This window comes from Belonocnema kinseyi, chromosome 3 (assembly GCF_010883055.1).
Source record: "Belonocnema kinseyi isolate 2016_QV_RU_SX_M_011 chromosome 3, B_treatae_v1, whole genome shotgun sequence".
In the NCBI taxonomy this organism is placed as follows: Eukaryota; Metazoa; Arthropoda; class Insecta; order Hymenoptera; family Cynipidae; genus Belonocnema; species Belonocnema kinseyi.
Genome location: NC_046659.1, coordinates 3,852,678 through 3,863,837, shown reverse-complemented (window position 1 = coordinate 3,863,837; position 11,160 = coordinate 3,852,678). Strand labels below are relative to the sequence as shown.

Sequence of the window (11,160 nt, the reverse complement as noted above, 5' to 3'; positions counted from 1 at the left end):
GACTAAAATTTTGAAAATATAACCAAATATCTTCATTATTAATTAAAAAATGTGATAGTATATATTCTTAACATGTATTAATTTAAAGTTCAGCTAAGTAACGCAAAGCTCGGCTGATTTTTTCTTCAAAACGCTCACTTTTTTAATCTCAGCCATTTCCGGTCTTACAAATTGTGTCATCCTTATTTGTAAATAAAATGGAAGTATGTATGCTAATACCTCCACAGCTGCATTGGCATGTTCTTTGCATTGAAAATTAAATTTTGTTTTGGATGAAATTAAATCGTTTAGAATTAGGTCAAAAGAGCTGCTAGATCAGCAATGTTTGTTAAAAAGATATTCAACAACTGTGATAAGTTTATATAACTTAACATTTGGATGCATGAAATCTTTATTTGTTTTCGCAAATATACTCAAACTTTCAGGTAATTGATCCCAACAGAAAGATGTCACATCTGCATGTGTGTCAGACGTAGTCAGAAATGGATTTAATTATGTTGGACACTGAGTGTGCTGTTTAATGTAAGCAGTTATACGACCAGTTGTGTAAAAGATCAAACAATCACCAACATCTGGTAAAGTATAAACGAATGCTACCGCATCTAAAAAATTACTAAAATCAGTTCCTTCAAAATCGATTATTAGTTTTAACTTTTCTTGAATTTCTTGAATTGCGCTTTTACTGATCGACTGATGTAATTCTTTTAATTTTGAAACTGTTATTAACGGCTGTGGAGGGTTGCCATCAACAGTACTACAATTTCAAAACTTTGGAGGTTTCAAAATTCTGAAGGCAGTTAATATCCTATATATATATGCAAAAACGTTGGTGTACAAGGATGATCGTTCGTTCGTTCCCCAGCTAATCTGATAGGGCCAAAAAATCTCTAAACAAAAGGAAAAGGAACACAAAATTAATACTATTTTTAAACACTGTTGATAATGTTTCAATCAAAATCTCAAACTGAATAAAATATTTTTATCTTGTTTAGTTAAATTTTCTGAAATGAAGGAAGTTGAAAAAATATTGAATGTAATTTTAATACACGATCAACGACAATATGTTTTCTATTACTTAATCCATTTTCTATAAGAATATGAAAGTGCTTCCTTGGGCTCTTGAAAAACTCTTTTTACATAATGAATCACAATTTTTTATATCACTATTTAAGAGTATTGAGAGACTATTTTCTGCAAATTTCTTTCCTGGTACATCTTCTCAAGTTTTAAAGCATTTTTTTATTTGTCAAGAAAATCGTATAATAGAAAAAAATTACCAAACGACAAAGTTTTAACAAATTTTCTCAAGTAAAGAGTAAAAATGTAGTTTAGTCTATCCTCCTGAATTTCGTCAAAATTTCAAAAAGATATTTTATTTAACAAACAAATTGTACGATAAACAGAACAGTATATGAGAACTGGCTTGGTCGTGTGATTTACTTGGTACATGGCCTTAATAAAACTTGAATAAAACTTTTTGAAGCTCTGAACTATTTGATATTATCTTACATCTGCTCAAAGATTTAAAAAGATTTTGTTCTTCATTTATACCTCCAAGGGGTCTTGCTTTATTCTCCCAGTCAACACATAATCGAATTTATATTGCTGGAGCAATGTTTTGGACAAAGCTATTGTACAGTTAATAGTCACTCCTAATCCTTCATTTGTACTGTAGAATACCATTTTCCATTCGGCCTGTACACTGAATAAATTGCATCGCTCGAAAATCGCCATCGTTGTTGTCACAACGAGTCCAAACTATTGGCACTTTGAATGAATCCTTGCATACGAACATTGACTCGAATAAAGCAATTCTTTCAATTTCTGACACATTTTCCGTATTCTTCAATGGAGCATCAGATATTTCTGGTACATCAGGAACCTCGAATGGGAAAAATTAATTAGATACAACAGCAGATATGCCCAATGCTTCAACATCTGATGTGTGCGAAACTTTTCTCATTTTCGATATCCCAGCTTTTGGAGGCACTTGTCTTTTCTTAGTAGAATTAATACGGTATTTTGGTACTTCCGACATGTACTTTGGACAGCCCGAGAAAACTGACGGCAATGCACCTTTCCTCAATCTCGGAACTTCATATTTTGCCTGGAAAAATGTATGTACACTTTAAACTAGTAATATTTTATCTTATAATTAGAATTTTTAAATTAAATATGATTATTCAAAACCACATTAAATTAACATATATTTTAATGGTGAGAAAATTTGATATAAATTTTCTTATTATAAACATAAAAAACGAAATATCTATGCTGCAATTCATCTTTACCGAAAATATAAAATAAAAACTGTATATTATGAAACTTTTAATGCATGTTAAATCTAATGGGATAAATGAAACTACATGTTATCAAAAGGTGGACCAACAAGTCTTTTAACAGTAAAAATAAAGCTCTCAAATTTATCAAGACTTTGTACTACATAATCATAGTGTGTAAAAGATGAAAGATACTTCTAAATAAACAGAATTTTAGGAATTAAGCTTGAACTTTAAAACAAATTAAATTACGTCAATTTAGTTTAATAAAGCAGAATTTTATTTCGATATTTTTGTTAAAATTGAATATTTTATTAATTATAAGTAAACCAAAATTTCATTACATACTACCTATTTTTTAAACTATTCCTTTCTAATCAAAAACAAAGAGTAGGATTGAAAGGAATTTAAAAAAAAAAGATAAGCTAACGAATATGTAAACAAATTTTAGAACCACGCTTTATGGCTGAAAATGAAAGAAAGTATAAAATATGAAATAACTATGAAGAAATAAGTAATTCTGATCCAAAGTAATTTTTTTCTAACTTCAGCTTTATAACGCCTGTTTTAATTTATTTAAAATTAGTTATTAAGATTATATTAAATCAAATCGAGTTGTTGTTCGTATACACACCGTTGCCATAACGTTCCCATCAGCGTCTTTGACCTCACGCTTTCAAATAATATCCTGAGGAAGGAAATGTTTCTGGCACAACACTTGACCCTTTCTCACAATAAAATCTTTCCTCAATATCGCTTTATGCCATTTTTCAACGTTTTCTTTTCCCAAAGGAACGAAAAAGTGAATTTTTTCATTTTCGTGCACTACTTCTGAACAATAACCTGACTTACAGTAGTAGTATAGCTATGTCACTACTAGGACACTACTACTATGTAATTTACTATTATAAAGAATAGCTTTGTCTAATATTCTGAGAAATGCGTGTGTGTATGAAAATAAATTGCACATTTCAGTTCGTGCATCGAATTTTATACGCAATTGACTTTTTAAATTGATTTTTCTACTGTAATTTATTAAATTATGCTTTCAACCTAATGGTGAAATAAAGTAAAATACTTAGGAAGTTATAATATCTTTCTATTATCATCATCATTTAATTAAATTTCAAAAAATATCGATCCACGTACATGAAAAGAAAATCTTTCTAGTGCGTTAGTTCTGGAAACGACCATGCGGCAGCACATAAATGTGAGGTTGCGCTGCAGCGAAACTCAGTTGCTCACGGGAAGCCATAGCGTGGAAGTAAGTGCAGTATAGTGTAGTGCAGTGTAGTGCAGTTTAATGCACAGGATATGCTTGCGTCTTAGTTAATAGTCCAGTTTGATTAACCGAGGCGTAAGCAGTACGAAAATGCTAACAAGCTCCAACACCACTGATTTCTGGACCTCATAATGTTGGTCATCGAGCCTTGTTTTTTTCCTCAATTACACAGCCACAAAAAAAAAGTGTGCGGATCTGGTAACAAGAGATACGTATTCCTATGGATTTTGGGGCGCTGAATTAAAATTTGGTACCAAAAATCATCCATCACGTCATTGTTGAGCCATAACCTCAAAAAATGACGAAAAATCATGCTCTGAGGCAAATAAATTTCAAAATAATGCCAGTGATGCAAATTTTCACGTCAAAACCATGTCGACAACTGTGAAGGATCAACCCTTGTCTGATATCAACTTATTTAACATAACTTTACCCAACAGAACCTGACCTCACCTAACCTGAATTCACAGAAATTTATTGAACTACACGTAAAGCTCTGGAAGCATATTTTCCCAGTAGCAAATGTGTGCTACATCCAATGGTTCAACTCGAGCCTAACCTAGAAATAAATCTAACCTAGCCTAACCTAACCTCATGAAACACAATTAAACTGATTGTGTTGTCCCGTTGTGTTTGCGGTACTGTTTCAATCAGCTTAGGCTTAACCTGCAAAGAGGTCAAACCTATCCTAACCTAAAAAAACCTGGTCTAACCTAACCTAACTTAACTTCACCTACAAATGAATCTAACTTAACAGAACCTAACGAAATTTTGCTTAACGCAACACAACTTAAGTGTTCCCGTTGTAACACAATGAAATTCATTTAATTGTACTACAGGCGGCTAAAAATTTAGAAGCACATTACTCATTTGAAGAAACTTAGAACTACAAGTAGAATTGACCCCATTCCAATTAACCTGACAATGTTTGTATCAATTAAAATGTAGAACTGTAACTTAAACATGCAAATGAATAAGAGTTTTATTCAAAAAATTTTTCTCGCTGCTTTTCTTAAACTTAAGGGATATATTTATACTATCTTTCGTGTTTACATTTTATCTTGCTTTTTATCATAATTAAATTGATTTATAGACCTACTTCAGTCTATTTTCTGCCTGCTATAACGCTTCCCTTTTCAACATCCAGCAAAAATCAGCCATCATGTCCTCGTCCCATCTACCCTGATATCGTTGTTCGATCACTTTTATGTCTTGATGAAAACGTTCTCCTTGTTCTTCGCTGAAATCACCAACATTTTCTGGAAATTTATCCAGATGGGAATCTAGAAAGTGAAGTTTTAAATTCATCAAGCAGCCTAACTTTTTGTAGTTTCTTATCATTTTCGCAACAATATTCTCGTAGTCTGGACTTTTTTTGTTACCGAGGAAATTTGCGTTTACTGCTTTAAAACTTTCCCAAGCGTCCATTTCAATTTTCGTCATGTGGCTCACGAAATTAGTATCTCTTGTCAATATTCGAATCTGTGGTCAATATTCGAGTCTGTTGGCTCGATCTCTGTTATTCCACAGGCATATAAAGCATGACTCTCTCGTGAAACCCGATTATTGGTCTAATATCATTGTTATAATTTTGAGATCACCACATATTTGCCATTTGTGATTCGTGTCATTAACTTTTTCAAGAAGCATTTTAACATTGTTATATTCTTCTTTGATAACCGTTGAGTGAGCTATAGGGATAGGAGCGTAAGTATTCGTGTTATGCAGTAAAACAGCCTTAATGCTGCGTTTTGATGAATCAATGAAAAATCGCCATTCTTCGTCTCTGTACACATTTTTCTTCAAGTGGTTCATTACTCCGTTAACATCAGAGCAGTGCACTAAAGACGTCTCTTCGTCTTTAACGAAAAACTTTCTGAATTCTATGCCCCTGTCGCGATTGAATGAAACTTTTGTCTTTGGCTCTAGAAGATTTCTTCCTTTTAGAAATGAAGCGGCAAATTTAGCGACGTCTTTCGGTAATCCAACATCTCTAATAGAATCATTCAATTCTAGTTGCGACACTAATATTGGAAACTTCAATTTTATTTTATGCACGCAATATTCGTCATCTTTTTCGTCATTTTCATCGGAATCATCAGAACTATTTTCTGTTCGATCACTGGTTTCACTACCGTCTCCATGACGTTGACTTTCAACTTCCATTATTTCATCTTCTAAAGCGCTTAAATCAGTCTAGCGTGCATTTTTATTGATTTCAATTGCTCATGTGACTGTGCACACATTATTGTACGAAATGTTATTTTTATATTTGGCGTTGAACCCTTTGACGGAATTCATGCAAAAGTAGCAGTCCTTCGCAATAACGGGTTTTTTCCATGTGGTTGGTGTAGAGTACTTGGGGTACTTTTCGTTGTTTGAATTTTTTAGACGATACAAGATAAGTCTGCAGGAATTGCAAATGACGTGAGGAACCCATTTTGTTTCTTGGTGCAGCAATTTAAGGTCAAAACACTTTTCGTAAAGAATTTTCACTTCCTCGTCCCAGGCGTACTTGGAGAAAATATCTATGATGGGAAATAAGTACTTGTAGCCATTATTCTCACGAGCATAGGGTAGCATTTCAACCAAATCTTCCTGCCATGTCTCATCTATACCACGCATTTGCACACAACAATGTGGGTAATTCTTTCTAGCGGGTTTATGTAGTTCTGTAACTAGCGACAATTTTTTCTTGTCCATTCTCGAGTGCGTTCAGTCGAGCGTCCAACTGAGCAATCAGATCAGCGTTACGGACTGACAAATCTTGTTGAGTGCCAATCTGCAGGGTTTTCAGTTTCTCTTTAATTGATTCTTCAAGTATACGTACCATCAAAGTATTATTTTCAATCTCTGTTCGCATAGATGATGTGACTTGATACACTGTACGTATCTCGTTTTGTGTGATGCGCTGCAGAAGTCCCAGATTGACTGCGTCGTATTGGTCTTTGGGTTCACCAGAGTTACAAAGTCTTTTTCCATCTACATCGTAATGACCGTCAGAGGTGATCTTGAATCCAACACCAGGCGATCCACGGCTTGCTGCAGCAATGCGATCCAGGTGACGTCCAAACACGTCGATACTCATCGTGATACTGTTATTAGGGTTATGAGTACACTCCTAATATATGATTTCAGCTTCACGCAGTTCCTCAATGATTGATATGATTTCATTGTTGTGACTAGTGTTTCCTGCAGCCTGAGAAGCTAGGAGTAGACGAAGACGATCAACTAGTTCGTTAGGGTCATCCCAGTAGACGTAGTCAGTCTTTACATTTTTTCTTGCCAGTATATTCTGTGGTAGGGAACCTCCACTAGTTGACCACTAGTTTCATTTGGGCTGTACCGCTTCTTATGTGCATTTGTAGTGATCAATATTTCTTTGTAATTGTTCAAATCATCACTGCTTACGAATGACTCTTCGGGAGATTTCCTAAACAACAGTTCAAGCAGACCAACTGTTTTCAGACACTGTTGACCATCAAACTTGATATATTGTCCCTCAAAACTAATAGGTTTATCACCAATTATAAGGCTTCCATCACTGAGCTTACGCACACCATAAACCGTATATAGATACTGCTTTCTGTTTTTTTGCAGCATTCTCAGAAACTTATTTGTCAAATGGTCATAACTGGGAACAACCTCAGCTGTATCATTATCTTCAAGCGTTGTTGTGTCTTGATCTTCTTTTTTAGCATCAGCCGTCATGAAGGAAGCGTTATCCTTCTCCTCCTTGCCATCATCAACATGTTTTCCACTTACAGGATCATTTTCCTCAACTTCTCTCTTAGTTGAAGGATTAGATATGTCAACCAGTTTCTGCAGTGGCATGACTATTGGCTTTAACGTTTCACTCATCATCTTTTCAGTGTCTGCTCTACCCATTTTGAGCATTCGATGTTAACGTCGTATCGCCTCCCTAGCTTTTACGATTTGACGGAGCACCTCCTTCTCTTTGTGAAACTTTGACATGTTGATGTGGTGATGTCCGAACATCTAATGATATCATTTCCACTACCCATCTTGTATTTATAAAGAGACAGAACAGTCAAATCTTTTTCTATATCTTAATAATATCTTAATAACTCATGTCATTGTTGACATGATCATCATATACATGTCTCAAGTTTTTTCATCCTGCTTGAAAAGTATCAACAGATTGACATTATCTCGAACTAGATGCTTAGGAATTCGAGCGTAAGTTTGACACAAGTAAAAAAAGTCAACATGGGCGTGCTACCCATACAGAAAAAAGCTCTAATATATCCTGTTTCTCACAGGCAACGTCATCAATTACAATTATAGAATTTCGTTGAGCATCATTTGGTTGTATGACTTCTTCATGCTCACTGAAGGGAAAATATTCAACTCCTTTCACAATATTCAATACACGTTCCAAGAATTCGTACTTTGGTTGTTTGAGGGATTTCAAGTAGACGTAGACATTATCAAATTTCAATCCATTAGGGTGTATGATTAGGGCAAGTAATGTATTTGTCTTGCCACAATTTGTTGGTGCACAAAACACTGCACGAATACTGTCTGGTAGTAGACTGCCATGACGTTTCACGCTATTCTCTTCTGGTTGGACTATGGTGTCAAAGTTGTCAACCGGAAATTTAACGGATTGTGTTTCGAACCGCATCTTGATCTCGACTGCTGGAAAAACTATAAATACAGCCCTTATATAGCTTTTACATCCGTTCCGTGCTGACCGACGTTCAGTGAAGAATGATTGTGCATCGACAAGCAAATAAAGTGCCACGCAGTCATCGAGGCAAAGGATTGGTCAATAAATTAATCAACAATTTAGCGTTTGAGTTGCACTTGCCTGGCTACCAATACTGTGGTCCGGGTACGAAGCTAGCTAAACGACTTGCTAGAGATGATCCTGGTATTAATCCTTTAGACGCAGCGTGCAAAGAACACGACATTGCATACTCGCAAAATCGTGAAAACGTTGACGCGAGAAACTAACGTCATGAATGCCAAAGCAAAACTCGGTATGGAGTTAAAGAAGGAATCTATTGCAAAGAAGAGGAAATGTACTTCAAATAAGAGGAAATCCAGTTTGAAGGAGAAACCATCTACAAAAAATAAGCTACTGACATTTAGAAATATTGTAACTGCAGCCAAGAAGACAATAAAACGAAGTAGTGATGCAAAAGTGGCCATCAAGTTTGCAATCAGAGGTGCACAGAAAGCTGTCAAAAGCGTAGGTGATAAACGTCAGGTGCAAAAGCTACGTGTCTTGCCAATACCCTCGAAAGTTGCAGGTGTTTTGCCACTGATTCCCATTTTTGCTGGTCTCAATGCACTTAGAGCGCTCACTAGTGGAGCAGCAGGTGCAGCTAAGGCGGTAAACGATGCTTGCACTGCCAAAAAACAACTGGAAGAAGCTCAACGTCATAATAATGCAATGGAAGCTATTGCTCTAGGAAAAGGTTTACACCTAAAACCCTACCGAAAAGGATTAGGTCTTCACATGAAACCTTACCGAAAGGGACAGGGACTTCATCTGAGACCGGTGCCAAAAAACTTGTAGTGAAGCTACCTCACCGTCCACTCACTGATGCCGATATGTTCAAGTATGCAAAAGCACTCAAAATTCCACATTTTCGTGGAGTTTATTTGCGCAATCAACTACCTGTGAAGGGAACCCACCAAACTGAGTCAGTTATTGTGAATCTTGATGATAGTCACAGTCCTGGTACCCACTGGGTGCCCTATAGAAAGATTGGTAATAGTGTTCTATAATTTGACAGTTTCGGTAATCTTCAACCACCGACGGATCTAGTAGATTACCTTGGTGATGGTAGCGTGATAAAGTACAATCGCGACAGGTATCAAAACTATGACAGTGTTGAATGTGGACACATGTGTCTGAAATTTCTATGTGGACAACTGCATATAAAGAATAAATACTGTCTATATAAGAGTGTGTGATGATTGAACTAGAGTCAGTGCAGAGAAGAACACCATCATGGGTGAATCATTCACTCTCACGATAACAGGAAACTCTTCTGTGCTAGACGCAGAGTATTTTCCACCAATAGAACTCTCTTCTCACAAGAATTATGCCCTTGGACTCGTTGAATTGTTCACATTCAATGCAATTCCTAACGTGGACACTGAAAAGAATAAAATCTACTTTGGCGATCGAGTGGTTACAATTCCTACCGGTAGATATGAGATTGAAGACTTTGAGAATTATGTCCAGAAGGCTCTAGCAAATGATGGTATTACAATAAACATCAAGCCCAATAATAAAACATTGCGTAGCGAGCTAAAGTGTGATTGCAAAGAGAACCTTCAACCCCACTACTCTATTGGACGCTTGTTGGGATTCACACCACGTATTCTTGAAGCCAATAAGACTCATACTTCTGATCTACCTGTGGCCATTCTTAAAGTCAACGCTCTACGAGATGAGTGCAATATCACTACGGGAGCTTACAACAACAATCATAAAGTTCACACGATTCATGAATTCTTTCCTATTGTACCACCAGGATATAAGATCGTTGAAGTACCGTCACACGTCATTTACCTTCCAATCGACGTGAAGACAATACATCACATTCAGCTCCGCATAGTTGATCAGGACGGAGACTTGGTGAATTTTCGAGGAGAACTTATAACAAAACGACTACACGTCAAATCATCATCATCATAATCATCACAATGGGTATCGTGTACAATCGCAAAGGAGCCTATAAAAGAACGCCAACATGTCAAATGCAAGCCAGTTCTCAAGCAGCACGCAAGTCGCTAACACCTCCGAACGTGCTCCTTCTGACACAACTTGGTCTGAAGATCAGATCTTTTGTAAAAAGAAATTGAAGCATCCATTCAGAATATTTATCATTTCCGCTTGTTGTTGTTCCAACAAAAATGGAAAAAATACGAAACATTCAAGCATCAGTGGCCACTGATGAGTCTGTGGCTCACTATGAGATTCATGCACATCAGCCTTATCCCTCATCAACATTTAACAACAGCGATGAAATTCGAATTGCTATCCAGCATCAAGATTTGTATATACTACCCAGAAAGAGTTCACTGCACGTATATGGAAGAATAACAAGACCTGATGGAGTCACAGCTGTTACTGGTACAGCACTAGTGAGCAATGGTATCTGCTATCTGTTTGATGCAATTCGCTATGAACTCAATGGTATTGGGATTGATCGTTGCAAGAATGTCAGTCTCACTAGTACCATGAAAAACTGCGTCTTACTTACCCCTGGACAAATTAACTTTATGGAGAATTTAGGATGGCTTAACATCCCGGAAGGAACAAAACGCCTTACCAATGATGAACGATATTTTGATGTCACTGTTCCACTCAGTATGATCTTGGGATTTGCTAAGACTATCGAAAAATCGTTGTAAACGCAAAGCATGAACTTGTTCTGACAAGATCGCGCAGTGACATAAATGCTATTGTTCAGGCACGACAAGAGCCTGGATCTGAAGAGCAATTTAAGATCACGATACATAAAGTGGAGTGGATGATACCATATGTAGTGGCTTCAGATCAGCAAAAGATACACTTGTTGAACATTATTGGAAAAGATTTTCCCACCACCATGA

The 11,160-nt window shown here is 36.2% G+C and overlaps 1 protein-coding gene across 3 annotated transcripts in view; it reads left to right on the top strand.

Moving 5' to 3' along the window:
- Positions 1 to 11,160, top strand: part of LOC117170201 (plasma membrane calcium-transporting ATPase 3) — a 1,035,667-nt gene that overhangs the window by 144,130 nt on the left and 880,377 nt on the right. The window contains exon 3 of one of the 3 annotated variants that reach the window (XM_033356796.1): positions 426 to 575. The exons of the other annotated variants lie outside the window; for them this stretch is intronic. The gene's annotated coding sequence lies outside the window, so the exon portion shown is untranslated. The remainder of the gene's footprint in view (positions 1 to 425; positions 576 to 11,160) is intronic. 3 annotated transcript variants of the gene reach the window in all.